We start from the raw sequence: 16,203 nt of genomic DNA, 5'->3' as shown, positions 1-16,203 counted from the left end.
GACTCTGTGCCCAAGGCAGAGGCCAGATCGGGATTCAGAATCTCCCCATCCACCCTGTACACTATGCTGGTTGTGTGGGGTATGGGGCTTTATCCTCTGCTGGTGGCAGGCTGAATCCCTCCTCTCTCTCTCTTCTTCCCCTCTCTTCCTCGCTCCGTCTCTCTCTCTCCCTCTCTGACTCCCTCTCTCCCTCTCCGACTCTCTCCCTCCCTCTATCCCTCTCTGTCTCCCTCTCTCCCTCTCCGTCTCCCTATCTCCCTCTCTGTCTCCCTCTCTTCCTCTCCATCTCTCTCTCTCCCTCTCTCCCTCTCCGTCTCTCTCTCTCCCTCTCTGACTCCCTCTCTCCCTCTCCAACTCTCTCCTTCCCTCTATCCCTCTCTCTCTCCCTCTCTCCCTCTCTCTCTCTCTCTCTCTCTCCCTCTCTCCCCTCCCTTCCCACCCCCTCACTGGAGTCATGCTAACAAGCACAAGCAGGGGGGATTCCTCTAGGAGACCACCAATGTGCCTCCTTGAGGCCGAGGTTTAAAACGGGGGTCCGTGTTCCTGAGGCAGACTCCGGAATCGAGGGAGGGGGTTACAGAGTGTGCAGTCAGAGGGCAGCAGCGCCGCACCCAGAAACAGCACACACTGGGAGCCAAGCGGAAGAGGTTCCTGTGTTGCCCCTGGCTGGGCCAGCAGGACTCGGAGCCGCAGTAGGGGACCGTGTGGCCTGTGCGGGGGACAGCTCGGCTTTCTCACATCCAGCCCCACAGGCAAGGTTGTCAGAGCAGCTCCGCCAGTCTGGGGTGAGACCGGGAAGGCAGGTTCCGTCCCCGAGACTCAGAGAGCGGGGAGAGGCTGATCGCAGTGTCCTTGGCTCGTCTGTCACCATCCTGGACGGTTATTGCTTCAGGAGGGGTATGGCCCTGTTTCTGGGTTTGACAGTTCTGCTGGAGTCAAACATGTCTCCACTAAATAAATTAGATCTCTCCAGGGCAGATCAATATTTAATGTGGGGCTTAAAAAGACCCACTCAGGAAATGAGTTTAAAAGTGGAGAATTTGCCTTAGGTAGCAATTTCTGAAATACAGTGGTATCAGGGGACAGATTATTCAAACTCAAGCCATGGATAATATAAAAACAGTTGAACAAGCCAAGTTCTGCTTCCTGTGCACCGGGAACTCTGATTCTCCCAGTTTTCTGTGTGCTGCTCACAGAGGATGGGTGTCAGGTTCGGAAAGAACTTAGAGGATCTACTCCAGGGGCGGAAATTCCCCGCCCACCTGCCTCCAGCCTCACCTGTGGCAGACATCACTAATCAATCCCAGCCCTTTTTTTTTCTCTTGCGTTGGATGCAGATTCATTTTTGTTTGTCCCCACACAGCGTGCCAGGTAGCCAGGGTAGCCCTGGATGTGACATTGATCTCTCAACATCATGGAGTCCAGATTCCTCGCTGAGCAGAGGAGAAGCTCAAGGTGGCCAGTGAGTTGGTGGCTGATGCGGAACCCGTGTCCAGGCTTGTGCTCCTGAGACAGGACCCTCTCCCAGGAACACATGGGGATCAGCAGCCCACCGTGGGTCCTTCACTGACCCCTCTGAGGGCCACGCAGGGCTTTCCAGGAGCAATGCTGAGTTTTGTTCTAGACACACGGACAGCCTCTCGGAGCCAGACAGCACGTATGGTACATCTAGATGCACTCTGTTCAAACTCAGAGAGGCCGAGTGACTTTCCTGGGGACACATAATTGGAAGCTCTTTTCTATCCATTCATTTCAGCCCTGGGGGTTTCACCTTGAGGCCTCACTTCACTTAAACGATCAGACTTCCATTGTCTAATTAGACTCTCAGACATGAAGACTTGCAAAAGGTGTGTGTGTGTGTGTGTGTGTGTGTGTGTATTAAAGATTTGTTTATTTGAGAGGTAAAGTTACAGAAAGAGAGAGGGGGAGAAAGAGAAAGAGGTCTTCCATCCACTGGTTCCCTCCCCAAATGGCCACAATGGTTGGAGCTGGGCCCATCTGAAGCCAGGAGCCTGGAGCTTCTTCCAGGTCTCCCACGTGGGTGCAGGGGCCCAAGGACTTGGGCCATCTTCTACTGCATTCCCAGGTCACAGCAGAGAGCTGGATCGGAAGAGAAGCAGCCGGGCCGTGAACCTGTGCCCATATTGGATGCTGGCGCTGCAGGCAGAGGATTAACCCACTGCGCCACAACGCCAGCCCCTCTGAGACCACTTTAAGGTCTCTGTTTCCTCATCTATAAAGTGGAAATAATAAAGGTTGGTGTTTGGCGTAGCAGTTAAGATACCACGTGGGGCACCTGCGTTCCATATCCGAGTTCCGGGTCCTGGCTCTACTTTTGATTCTAGCTGCCCGCTAACGCACACCCTGGGAGGCAGCGGAAGATGGCTCAAATACTCGGGTTCCTGCCACCCACCCATGTGGGAGACATAGATTGAGTTCCTGGCTCCTGGCTTTTGCCTGGCCCAACCCTGGCTGTCGTGGGCAAATATTTAGGGAGTGAACCACCAGATGGAAGATATCTATTTGTCTCTGCCTTTAAAATACAATAATACGTGCATACATTTAAAATGGTGATAGTGACACTTGGCAGCCTCAGAGGTGGGCTGCAGAGATCAGAGGGACTCACGCCTGTGAAGGACCCTGAAAAGTGCAGGATTCTGGAGCCGCCAAGGGCGTGGAGCCAGCAGCCCGAGGCGGGCGGTGGGGAGGCAGAGACAGGTGCTGCCTTGGCGTGGGAGTGCTGGCGAGAATTCCCAGGCCCTCATCACACGAGGGGCTCCTGTCAGATGTAAGTCAACCTGCTTGCTGTTGGAGACGCTGCGATATTTCAGGAGTAGCAGCCCCAAGGAATGCCACGTTCTAAAAAAGTCTCTTTCCTGAATTTGCCACCGGGTGTTATTTTTATGTCACTGTTCTGTTTTCCAACTTCAAAATATACATCATGTTTATGTTGCCTCTGCTGAGCATATATCTTTATTTTATTGCCTACCATGTGGGTGACATTTGGTTATTGAATGTCTGGAGAATTGGACCCGGTTGTGGGGTGTTTTTATTCTTCCTTTCGCAAGTGTTTGCTCTGATGTATTAATCTTTACAGAAGGAACGGGACGGGAACACATAAGCATTCGCACGCACACACACACTAATCACAGTGCCATTTTATCTCACTTTGCGGGTACGCGGCTACGTTTATAAGAGCCGACAGATCTGAAATAGGTGGTCTGAACTGATTCGGGTGGGGGGCCGTGAGCCCGCAGCCTCCTGGGGAGCCGGGCTTGGGGGAGGAGAGCAGGCCCTTTGTCTTCTGCCTGTGAAGGACACACCAGCCCAGAGGCAGGAGGGAACCATTGCGAAGTGTGAGCGGGAAGGGGCCCTGGGGATGCATTTCCATGTCCATAAAAATATAGACATACGTTTTATAGATACTTTACATCTTCTCCATCCATATGTCTATCTAGCATCCCACATAACTCCTGATCCTGGGCGCGGTCAATGGTTATGGGATTCAGGAACAAAAGGAGAGCGACAGAAGCCACTCACTGGGGTTGCACCGTGCATGAGGTCGCTGTCGCTAGGGCTTCCGGGCACTGACCCAAAACAGCACCACCCTGCGAATATGTTTTAAGAACAAGGGAAACGGGGTTCCTCTGATAGTCAGACGTGGACTTGTCACATGACCCAGCCATTCTTTTTTGGGTGTAGACCCAGAGGAATTGAGAGCGGCTGTCAAGCACCTTACGTGAATGGCATTGCAGCTCTCTCCACGATAACCAAAAGGCAGACCCGTCCCATCGGCAGGTGGATGTGCAAGCAACCTGCGGCACATCTGAAGACGGCCTATGAGTCAGCTGCAGGAAGGAATGACGTGTGGCTACATGTACTGCCACACGGACGAACCGTGAAATCACTGTCAAGTCAGGGAGTCAGCCCTGGGAGGTCAGGCCTTCTGCTTATCTGCGGTGTCTTGCACGGGTGACTCCGTGGAGACCGGAAGTGGGCAGGGTGGTTGCCGGGGCTGGAGGGGAAGGAGGAGGCGTGGGGAATAGCTGTCGTGGTACTAGGTCTCATTTTGGGGTAATTCTTTTTTTGTTTTATTTAAATAAGAGGAAGAGTTACAGAGAGACAGAGAAGGCAGAAAGAGAGATCTTCCATCCTCTGGTTCATTCCCCAGATGGCCACAACAGCAGGCGCTGGGTCAGGCCAAAGGCAGGAGCTTCATCCGGGTCTCCCATGGGGGTGCAGGGACCCAGGCACTTGGGCCATCTTCCACTGCTTTCCCAGGTGAATTGGCAGGGAGCTGGTGGGAATTGGAGCAGCCAAGACTTGAATCAGTGCCCACATGGGATGCTGGCGTCGCAGGCGGCAGCTTTACCTGCTACACCACAACACGGACCCCCAAAGTCCTGATTCAAAGTCACTGTTGTACTCAATTGTCACCTGCATTTCACAAGTGAAGAAAGTGAGATTGAGAGAGGCTAGAGGTATCTGTAAAGGGACCAGTGCTGAACGCTGTGGTGCAGCAGGTAAAGCCTTCGCCTGTGGTGTTGGCATCCCATTTGGGCGCTGGTTCAAGTCCTGGTTGCTCTGCTTCCGATCCAGTTCCCTCCTGATGCCCATGGGAAAGCACCAGAAGATGGTCCAAGTGCTTGGGCCCTGCACCCATGTAGGAGACCTGGAAGAAGCTCCTGGCTCCTGGCTTTGGCCTGGCCCAGCCCCAGCCATTTGGGGAGTGAACCACCAGATGGAAGATCTCTCTCTCTCTCTCCCTGTCTCTCTGTAACTCTGCCTTTCAACTAAGTAAATAAATACATATTTTTTAATTAAAAAGAAAAATGAAAAACGAAAGAGATTGTAAAAAGAGTGGAAGCAAGAGCACTATGTGTGGGCAGGGTGTGTGTGTGTGAATGTGTGTGTGTGTGAGTGTGTGAATGTGTGTGTGTGAATATGTGTGGTGTGTGTGTGAATTTGAGTGAGTGTGTGAATTTGTGTGTGTGAGTGTGTGAATGAATGTGTGTGTGTGAATGTGTGCGTGTGTGTGTGAATTTGTGTGTGTGCGTGTGTGTATGTGTGTGTGAGTGTGTGTGTACACTAGTGTCTCCCTTCTCTCCCCCAGTAGTGAAGGAACATTACCTGCAAATCTTCCAACCCCAATGCCTCCGAGGACGGGACTGGAACGCTAGCCTCGGACCCAGTTAGGGTTTGCAGCGGTACCTCCGTAGCTTTCTGTCCGTCTTTGGCATGGCTGCTTCCTGCACGGCCCCACCGTGGACACTGCTCTGCCTCCAGGACCCTGTCGGTGAGCCGTTCTCTCCTAAAGCCTGGTGCAGGGCCCAGCGTGGCTGTCGGAGGTTGCACTGCCATGACGCAGTGAGGTGCTAGTGCAGTGGTCGCCTGAACAGCTGCAGAAACAGAGTCTGTGGGAGAACCTGGGGCTCGCGCAGGTGGCGTGGAGCGGCACACCAGCCTCCACCATTACTGGCCTGGTGCTACTCTCCAGTGTTCCTCTCGTACAAATGGGGTCCTGGGCTTGCTAGCCCATCCCCACCTCCTACCAGAAATGGTTCCTTCCTGTGGGAAGCAAGGCCAAATGTGATCATGTCCTCAGGTGCTGGGGCAGGTGAGGAGAGGAGAGGGGTGAGTGTCAGAGACTGGGATCCAAGGAGGAGCTTTCGCAAGGGGTTGAGGCGGGCCACACGTAAGCAGGTGCAGGGAAGAATGAATGGGATTGGAGTGGACAATCCCATCGGGGCCCTCGGATCTGTCTCCTTCAGTGCCTGTCAGTCAAGAGAGAGAGGAGTGGCCCTGTGCTTCTTGGGCACGGGGTGCTCTGAGACAGCCGCCAGTCCCAGGTGTATGAGCTGACTTCTGAGAGTGCCCTGTTCACACAGCTCTCCCCTGCCAGCTCCAGGCTCAGGTGCCCCCTAGGAGCCCTTAGCGAGGGGGCGTCATTGCAGCTGCCCTGGCTGAGGGTGGTGGGTGGGAGAGAGCCAAGCTGCATGCACTGGGCTTCCGGGGCTGAGGGGGACATTGGACAGGGCCACAGGACAGTGTGAGCCCTGGGGTACCTTTGGCAGCACACGGCCGGGAAAGAGGCAGCACCCTCCAAAGGGGGAAGGCCCAAGGAGGATGCTCCAAGCAGGGACCATAGGCTGTGCTCATCGCGCTGTGCGTCATCCCGGAAGCTCATCCAGGCTCCGCAGCCCGAGCCCCACCTCCTCCCCAGCCTCGATTTCTGCCGTTCCTGGCCACACCCTCTGAGCTCGCCCCAGTAAGGCCAGCATGCCGTTCCCCAGTTCCTGCCTGGCTCACTCCCCTGTCCCTCCCTTGGGTCACACCCCTCTGATCTACCCACTCACCCCTTCTTGTCAGACTCAGCTCTTGCCAAAGCTTTCTTGGACTTCCTCCCCTTCCTGTCCAGGCCCCCGCGCCTTTGTCCCACCTGCACCTGCACCGATGCTCCCTTGCAGTCAGCCCCGTGCAGTACACAGTTAGTGAAGGGCAAGTTTGTGGGAGAGGCGTGCAAGGACCGGAAGACAGGCTCCTGTTTTCCCCAGAGTGCTTTCCCTCTGTCCATCCTGGGCCTGCACCCCTCCTGCAGTGACAGAGTGGCTTAGCTTAGCTGCAGAGGTGGCTCGCCTGGGCCTTGGGGACAGCTGTCAGAAGTGCTGGTATCTGAGGCTGTGGGAGCTGCAGGGCTTCTGCCAGCCAGTCCCGGCGGATGCGTCTTCCTGTCTTCTGCCCGAGGCGGAGCAACAAGCCCCTCTGTCTAGGTCTGCCAGCCCTGGGCCCGGGGGATGCCTTGGAAAGCCCCGTGGCAGCTTGTCAAGAGTGGGTTCTTCCAGCTGCACGTTGCACACAGACACCTGCTCGCTGTCCTTGTATCCACGAGCGTGGACACCGGCCCCAGCGTGCACGTGTGCGCAACTCTGTGCTTCCAGGAGTTTCTGGCCTCGCCCTGGCCTGCTGCCTGCTTCCCTCAGCTCAGAAGCAGCCATGGCCACGGTGGGGACATGAGAGAAGCTCAAACTGAGGCTCAGTGCGAGATGGACAAGACAGGGGACAGTTGGAGCCCTCGGTCTCCCTGCCGGAGGCCAAGTTGGCTGTTGCTCACCCGGGCTTGGAGATGGTGTTTTCTCACCTCCTGTTTGGATGCCACCTCCTTCTCGCAGCCTGCGGCCATGCAGTGGACTGGGTCTCTGGTGACTAGCACTGTGTGCCCTTGGGGAAGATCCCCGCCTCTGTCAGACAAGGGTGGGGACCTCCGTAGTCTGAGCTGCTGGGGACAAGTGCAGCTCCCTTGGCGGGTGAACCGGAGTCAAGGCCGCCTGGCGGAGTGGTGACCGCACGAGCTGCGTGCCGTTCCCGCATGGGGGCAGGCAGCCCTGCTGCTTCCCTCCCTTCCCGTGCTCCATGGCCCCTGAGGGTCCCACTCAGAGGTGGGCCCAGCCCCTCCTTGTTCGCCTCCACCCCCGTGGGCAGAGCAGCCCCGGTCTGCAGCCCCTGCCAAGAGTCTCAGCTTCCTCCTCAAAGGCTGTCGGCACTGGCAACACGGCTGCCCCAGACCCCAGGCTGCAGAGACCCTGCTCTCCCACCCTGGAGACCCCGCCATCTCTCCCCCTACTTGCCCCGGGGCTCCTCGGAGCACTCCCGCCTTGGGACAGGAGCAGTGCACTGACGGGTGGGAGGTGTGTGGAATGCCTGGAGCCTTCTGTCCTGAGCAGGAACCTGCTAGCCAGAGCCCAGCCTTCCCAGGGGGAGAGGTACAGCTGACTCCAGCCCCTGCCAGCCTCTAGTTACCTACAAGGCTAGAAACTGAGAAGTGCTGGTGGAGCTCACAGTCCAGGGGCCAGACTCACCGGAAGTGGGAGACCCAGCCATGGGCCGGAGAGCTCCTCCTCAACCCTGCCCACCACCTCACCAGGCCTGTCTACACCCACACACTTTAGGGCACCTGGGACCCTGCTCCCGCTCCTGCTCCTGCAGGGGGGCAGGTGAGGAAGCTGAGGCTCCCAGGCCTAAGGGACCTGTTCCTGTGCGATGTGCCCGGAGGCTGAGGAAGTGCAAAGCTGCCTCCTGCCACGTGCCTGTGCGTGTGCGTGTGTGTGTGTGTGGCGTTGGTGGCTCTGGGAAGCTGCCCCGAGGCTGCAGTGGGTTTGGCCCAGCAGCTGGGAAGGGCTCTGCGTGCCTCCTGCTGCTCTGGGTCGTATCAGCTCCAAGCCCCTTCAGAGCCTAACCTGAGTCCATTCTGCAGGTTGAAAACCAAGGCCTGGGAGCAGAGGATGTGAACCTGCCCACCGGAACTCAGCGGGCCGCACCCCACCCCCACGGCCAACCCCGCCAGAGCACCAGGGCCTCTGCACAGACCCAGCTCAGGGTCTTCCGCCCTGTTATCTAGGGACCGGGTATAGGGAAAGCACGTGGGGCTCTGACGTGGGGTGGTCTGGGCGCAAGTCCGGTTCCAGCTGCGTGACCTTGAAAGGAAAGTGTGGATCCTGACCATGAGCAGTTCACGGGGGCTGGCGTGAGCACCTTGTGGGGCCATTTACACCGCCAGAGCGCCTAAGCAGACAGCAAGAGGGGATCAGCCGTCTGATGGCGGCGGCCTGGGGGCTTTGCCCCGGGGGGCCGCCTCCATAGAGACAGAAGAGCCCACAGCGGAGCCCCGCCCACAGCTCTGCCGTCCCCCTTGCGGGGTGACCTTGAGCCAGTCACTGTGCATCCTGTCAGGATGGGCAGCCTGGAGCTGCCTCTTGTGGGGGCTATCGCAGCCCATGGCGGGAGTGAGCTCACTGCGGGGCCCTGCATGGGGCAGGGGCCACGCCGAGCCCCACCAGGAGGCAGCCTGCCGCAGTTCCGGATATTACTGTGTGTGAGTTTGAAGTTTCCCGACACACCGAAGGAGCCATCTGAAGCCAGAGTTTCATTTCCTCCGCAGGCCTGGCGTCTCCCGGGGAAGGCGCGTGAGTGACAAGCTATAATTACAGCCTCGCGTGCGTCCCCGTCGCAGGAGGCCGCGCAGGGCCCGCGACAGGCCTGCCGGCTGCGCGTCTGGCGGGCCCTGGCTGCCCTTGTCCTCGTTAGCTCCGCCCAGCCGCCGGCCCAGCCCCACTCCCAGGCTTCCGGGCCGACCCAGCTCCCTGTGGATACATCCCTAGAGACCCTGGTGCTGAGGTCAGGGAGGCCGTGAACCTGGGGAAGGGCGCGGGGCAGAAGGCATGCTGGGAACTCAGGCCATCTGCAGTGCAGACGGTGAGGCCTGGCCTGGAGACAGGGAGGCTCTGTCTGGCTGCAATCTGCCTGTGGCTCCCGGGCAGCCTGCAGAGCCTGGGGGTGCCCGGGACTGAGGCTCCACCCTAGGTGGTCCTGGCCTGGGATTTTTTTCTCTCAAGCTCCGCCCCCTCCCCCCCAGCTGGGTCCCTCTCTCCAGGATCTTACTTCTTCACGGAGTCAACAAATATTTACGGGGTCCTGTGCGAGTCAGACAGACTTGCAGAGGGGTGACACATATTAATGGACCCAGGGCACGGGGCGGGGGGCAGCTCAGGGCACACACAGAAGCCGCAGACAAGCTGGCTACCCGTGGATTCAGAAGTCCCCACTGTCTGGCTCACAGACTGAATTTCCCTCTTCCTCCTGCCACCCGGGGCCAGAGTGTCCGAGGCCAGTCCCGCCCATGCCCCTTCCTGGGCCACCCTGACGGCTGCCCAGTTCCTGTTCACCATGACCTCTCAGCTACTCCCCGGCGAGGAGGCGGTATTCTGATCTGACACCAGGGCCAGTGAGGGCAGGAGAGCGTCCTGAGCCCCCTGCCCTTTGCTAGCCACAGCATCTTCCTGTCCTGCACGCTCCATGTGCCACGACTTGTGGCAGGTTCCCTGTCTGCAGGGTCTCTTCCTGAGCGAGCACGCCCACTGTTGCCAAGCTCGGCGGGTCAGTTTCTTAGGGCTGCTGCAGCAAAGCAGCACACACTGGGTTCAGATAGGATCGCGTTCTCCCACAGGGGCCTCGGCTTCACCGTCCCTCCCGTGGGGATAATACACCTGCTCTGCCTACCGTGCCATGTGGCTGATGTCCCAAATACTGACGCCCCGGCTGCTCTGTCCTTGCTCCCTTGGAACCTGGGTGGAGAGCCCTTCCTCGCTCCTCCCAGCTCCAGGCAGCTGCCCATCCGTGTGTCCCTCACGGGGAGCTGTGGCCTCAGCTTCTGCCTTGTTGTCTTCTCTCTTCTTCTTCTTCTTTTTTTTTTTTTTTAACAGGCAGAGTGGACAGTGAGAGAGAGAGACAGAGAGAAAGGTCTTCCTTTGCCGTTGGTTCACCCTCCAATGGCCGCCACGGCCGGCGCACTGCGCTGGATCCGAAGCCAGGAGCCAGGTGCTTCTCCTGGTCTCCCGTGAGGGTGCAGGGCCCAAGTACTTGGGCCATCCTCCACTGTACTCCCTGGCCACAGCAGAGAGCTGGCCTGGAAGAGGGGCAACTGGGACAGAATCCAGCGCCCCGACCGGGACTAGAACCCGGTGTGCCGGCGCCACAAGCGGAGGATTAGCCTAGTGAGCCGCGGCGCCGGCCATCTTCTCTCTTATAATGGCTCCGGCACATCGGGGGAAGGCCTGCCAGTAACACCTTACCAGCCACGACCCTCTTTCCAAATAAAGGCACACTCTGAGACCCTGAGAGCTAGGCCTGCAGTGTGCCAGCTCTGGGGGACATAGTTCAACCCCTCACACATGGGGTGCCCCAGTCCACCGCCATAGCAGGATCGGTGCATCCTTTGAGTGTCCCTAGGTTACTCTTGGTATAGTTTTTAAAATCTATATATTATTTATTTATTTGAAAGGCAAATATATATACATATATATATATATATGGGGGGAGAGAGACACACACACACACATACACACACACACACACACACAGAGAGAGAGAGAGAGAGAGAGAGAGAGAGAGAGAGAGAAAGAGATCTTCCATCTACTGGTTCACTCCCCAAATGGTGGGACGGCCAGGAGTCTGGAACTCCATCCGAGTCTCCCATATGGGTGGCAGGGGCCCAAGCAAGCACTTGGGCCATCTCCCACTGCTTTTAGCCGAGAACTGAATCGGAAGTAGAGCAGCTGGGACTCGAACTGGTGCCCATGTGGGATGTGGGCACTGCAGGCAGCAGCTTAACCCGCGACACCACAGCGCCAGCTCTTGTTGGTCTAAACCGAACCCAGCACCGCCGGCCCCTCCATGCACACAGTGCTTCCCAGTGCAGGTGCCGGCATCCGGTCCTCCTGCCCGGCTTGAGAGGCCGGACACACAGCAGTCCCTGCAGACAGCTCGTCCAGGGCCAGTGTCTTGGGGTCCTCTCCGTGTAGCCTCCAGCGGAGCCTGACATCAGGGGCTCCCTCCTCGCCAGTCCCTTCCTCGCCAGCAGCCCCCCGAGGGGAGCCCTTCCTGTTAGTGCGACAGCTACTTTATCTGGGCTGCAGAGAAACAGAGATATTTTAAGCTGAGGGTGTCAGCCGGGGTCAGTTTCCGCTCGGCGATCACTCGTGCTGTCAGGAGGAGAGTGGGGCTTGCTGTCCGGCGGGAGCCCATCAATCACTCCCGACAGCCCTTGATCAGACAGAGGGGCCGCCGCCCCTGCGTGGCAGGGGGAGCGACTGTGTGACTGTTCACACTCAACAACTAATGCTGGGCAGGAGTTTTAAGCTTGCAAATAAGATCCCTGCAGTCGTCCGAGCAGGTCGCCCCTCAGGGGGCGTCCTCCTTTTCAGGCCCGAGGGCCTCCTGTCTTCTGGCCCAACTCTCCCTTTTCCCAAATGTTTCATTTATCCATTCAACAAAAATCCTGAGGTCCAGGGCAAAGGAGAAGGCGCGACCCACTCCCACCGGGGGAGGTAGAGGGCAAAGTTCCAAAGGGGAGCTGGTGGCCGGGTGACAGAGGCAGAGGCAGCAGGTGCAAAGGCACGGGAGTGGCAGGTGATGAGGCTGGAAAGGTAGGAAGGCCTTGATCATGAAGAACTTGAACTTGGCAGAACCTAAGCTCCAGGGAGCAAGCTTCTTGCCTGCCTTCCTCACCGTGGTCTCCACTGACCCTAGGACATGAACCGACATGCTTGGCTGGGTGGGGGCCAGTGGAGGGGACGCCCCAGGTCTGGAAACGTGACCAAACACCCAAGCAGAAGGGGCTGGAACAGTTAAGAGACGTCCTAAAGTGGGGTGGCCTCAGACGGTGCCATCTCGCCACCCTAGATCCTTGGTGTGTGGCTGATCATCTAATGCCAGATTCCTCCAGGTACACACACGGCTGCCGCCGTTCCAGACTTCACATTCTAACAACACTTGGGAGTGGAAGAGGGGCAGGTGGAGGTGTTTCTGGGATTCTTTTTAAGAAAACGTTATAGATTTGAGAGAGAGAGAGAGTGGGCTCATCCCTGGGTTCAGCCCCTACAAGTCTGTGATGGTTGGGGCTGGGCCAGGGCTGAAGCCAGGAGCCAGGAACTCAACCCAGGTCTCCCACGTGGGTGGCAGGAACACAGCTATTTGAGGCCTCTGTGGTGCCTCCCAGGGTCTGCATCAGCAAGAAGCTGGAATCAGAACCTGGAGCCAGGAGGTGATCCCAGATGCTCTGAAGTACAACCCAGGCACCCTAACCGGTCTCACCCACTAGGCTAAGCGGCTGTCCCAACACTTGCTAAGCAGGAGGGGAACACTTTCCCAACATATTCTCCTCCAGCATCTCCTTGGCCAAAATTGGATGATGAGCCATTTTCAAACCCATTCCTGGTGGGGAGAAGGAATTCCTGGGATTAGCTTAGATTAATCAAGGATTTATCTCCTGGGGCAGGGGAGGGACAGGACATTAGCCCTGGGGACATTAACCCTAACCCTAATTCAGAAAAACCTGAATTTAATTCTGACTCCACACGTTTGTAGTTAGCTTAATATGATTCCCCCAATAGCTTGATACGAACAACTCAATCACATCAGCAAGCCTCAGTTTTGCCATCTGTGAAATGGACTCCGCGATGGTGCCGCCAGCATTTGCGGCATCCCGTGCAGCGTCCGGGTCACTTTGTAAACGCCATTTTCTTTCCTTTCTTCTTCCTCTCGAAGGAGGCCTCTGCCCAGCTTTCTTCTCTGCGTCTGCGCCTTCTTCCCCGCGTCTGATGTGTATGGAACATTTTTTAAAAACCTAAACGCAGGAATTTACATTGATCCCTTTTGCATGCTCCCAGCCCATTATTTCAACCTGTCAAGCTGGTTTTGAATCTTGCTCCTACCTTCCTTTCTATTAACAATCCCTCCGGCTTTGTGTCAACTGCAAATTTGATAAGCACGTCTTCCATTCTGCTTCACGCCAGTTGCTGGGGAAGGGCCTGAGGTCAAGGACTCAGCCTGGAGTTGCCAGAGACGGCTGCCGAGCAGGCGGGGGCCTGGGAGCCGGTCTCACCGGGCTGGCAGCACCTGCCTTCTCTGGGCCTGAGCACATTGACCAATGTCTCACTCCCAGGACCCCTCCTTGGTCGCAATGCCTCCGGGAGGGGGGCTCGGTGGGGTGGACTCAGCCTGGCTTCTGGGAGCCCCGCGTGCCGGTCTGTGGGGCCTCACTCTCGGCAGCTCGCCAGCGATTGGCCTCCATCTGGCCAGACTGTCACTCCCCGGGTCTGATGTTTCGTTTTCTTCTAAACACCAGAATACGGGCTGTCAATAACTCAGCTCTGTTCCCCTCTCTAGGAGCCCTGCAAGATGCCTGGCCGAGGTTCTGTCACTGCCCCCGAGCGTCTTCCTTCTGTGTCTGTGGACAGGAACGCCTCCGAAGACAGGCTCCTCTGGCTGCACGTATGTGGGGTCGCGTCTCTGGCCCTCCTCCCTCCTCCCCCCTCCCCCTCCCTCCTTTTCTTCTTCGTCTTTCCCGAAATAAACACTTTTAGGTTGTTTTCCCAACACAATGCAGGCCTGTTCTTCGTGGGAAGTCTGGAAACACCCACCTCTGAAACGTGTGCCCCTTAGCGTACCGGCTTCCTATTTGCCAGGCATAATTTGTTTGTTTTCCATGGCTGTAAACATATACTATCATTAAAGTATCCCTTTGAAACAGTTTGAAGCATGTTACCAGTTTTTTCCTAGTTCTTCTAATATGTGAGAAAGCAGCAGGTGCTCGTAATGGCAAGCCTGTGACTGCGCAAGGCGACGTGGGTCCTGCTCCTTATTCTCATGGAGCCTGCTGCAAGCTTGCGAGGGGGTCTGGTGACTCCGTCAGAGCCCACACACCCCTGCTTAGGCTCCTGTTTGGCAGAGAGACAGACAGAGGTGTCCTCCACTGGCCACTCCCCAGGTGGCCTCAATGGCCAGGACTGGACTGGGCCCAAGCTGGTAGCCGGGAACTGAATTCCAGGCTTTCCACTGTGGGTGGTAGGAACCCAAGAACTGGAGCCATCACCTGCTGTCTCCCAGGGAGCAATAGCAGAAAGCTGGGATCTGGAGACAGAGCCCGGCCTCGAACAGGATATGGGCGCCCCATCCAGCAGCTTAATCTGTAGGCCGAATGCCTGCCACTGTTTTTCCTTTCTCATTAAACAACACTGAGGCCGGCGCTGTGGCGTAGTGGGTAAAGCCTCTGCCTGCAGTGTCGGCATCCCATAATGGGCCCAGGTTGGAGTACCAGCTGCTCCATTTCTGATCCAGCTCTCTGCTGTGGCCTGGGAAAGCAGTAGAAGATGGCCCAAATTCTTGGGCCGTGCACCCACATGGGAGACCAGGATAAGCACCTGGTTCCTGGCTTCGGATTGGCGCAGTGCTGGTCCGTAGCGGCCATTTGGGGAATGAACCAACAGAAGGAAGACCTTTCTCTACCTCTAAAATAAAAGAAAAAAAATTGCAAAGGATTATTAACCTAGGCTGAATCAAAGGGACTCCCCAGGGGCCAGCGCTGTGGCACAGCGGGTTAATGCCCTGGCCTGAAGCGCAGGCATCCCATATGGGTGCCGGTTCTAGTCCTGGCAGCTCCTCCTCTGATCCAGCTCTCTGCTATGGCCTGGGGCAGCAGTAGAAGATGGCCCAAGTCCTTGGGCCCCTGCACCCATGTGGGAGACCCAGAAGAAGCTCCTGGCTCCTGGCTTCAGATCGGCGCAGCTCTGGCCGTTGCAGCCATCTGGAGAGTGAACCATCGGATGGAAGACCTCTCTCTCTCTCTCTGCCTCTCCTCTCTCTGTGTGTAACTCTGACTTTCAAATAAATAAATAAATATTAAAAAAAAAAAGAAAGTGATATGGGAAAACTCGGGAGCCACCCCGATCCCAGAACGTGCATCCGCAATGTAGGAAGGAGACCCCGAGCTCAGGAGCTGTGTGGCCTTGGGCGAGTCACTTAGTCTCTCTGCCCTCCAGAAACAGCAAGGACGCAGCCTAAGTCTGTGGCTCTCCATCTCGGAGAGCATCGAGACTGCCAGCGATCACTCATTCTATTTTTATTACCCATGACTTGAGAAAAAAAATGACTGTGACTTTGTAAATGCTGGAAGGGCATCAAGGAAGAGGGGCACAGAAACGGGAAGGAGGGGACGCGACAGGGCTCCTTAGCAGGACCTGAATGGCGAACCCCGGCCTCCCGGCCTCCCGACCGCGAGGGCTGCTGGCTCCGAGCAGAGGTGGACGGGGAACCACACCTCCCCCTGGGTTTTCACCTGGCTTCGCCATGGCCGCCTCACTGACTGCAGCCACACCCCTCCCTCTCTGAGCTTGGGTTTCCTTGCCTTTGCAGTGAGGAGGGGCAGAGATGAGGAGGGTGTCTCGGCAGCCTGCAAAGCTCCCTTCAGCTCCATCCTGATGGCCCCCTCTCTGCACCGTCTCTGGGGACAGCCCACCGGCCTGCAGTGACAGCCCAGGGACTGGCACGCCATTTCCAGGTTGTAACTACCCATTGCACGGAGCTACTCTCGGCCAGGCTGGGGCCCTGGCAGCTTTATTATAAGTTTATTACATGCTAATTCAAGCAAATAAATTTGCCCCAGCTGTGAAGCAGAGGAGATTAATAACCTCAAAGATTACTTCGCTGCTTTGATGAGTTTCTTGAGCAGAGTATATTTAGGAAGAGCAACTAGATTAGTCAAAACCCCCTTTAATTATTAGTGACACTGTGCAAACGACTCTATACGACTGGAATACCAACTACTTAACTCCCTGACCTTCGTACTCAAATAAACACGTCTTATTATAGCAA

The 16,203-nt window shown here is 56.9% G+C and overlaps 1 long non-coding RNA gene across 1 annotated transcript in view; it reads left to right on the top strand.

The window, feature by feature from the left end:
- LOC138846143 (uncharacterized) overlaps positions 1–13,929 on the top strand; it is a 94,955-nt gene extending 81,026 nt beyond the window's left edge. The window contains exon 3 of the long non-coding RNA XR_016224426.1: positions 13,720–13,929. This is a non-coding gene — a long non-coding RNA (uncharacterized LOC138846143). The remainder of the gene's footprint in view (positions 1–13,719) is intronic.
- The last annotated feature ends 2,274 nt before the right edge of the window (positions 13,930–16,203 follow it).

This window comes from Oryctolagus cuniculus, chromosome 17 (genome assembly GCF_051225735.1).
Source record: "Oryctolagus cuniculus isolate XC-2025 breed Fujian yellow rabbit chromosome 17, ASM5122573v1, whole genome shotgun sequence".
Taxonomy (NCBI): Eukaryota; Metazoa; Chordata; class Mammalia; order Lagomorpha; family Leporidae; genus Oryctolagus; species Oryctolagus cuniculus.
Note: the sequence above shows the minus strand (reverse complement) of the source record. Positions and strands in the feature narration are given on the sequence as shown.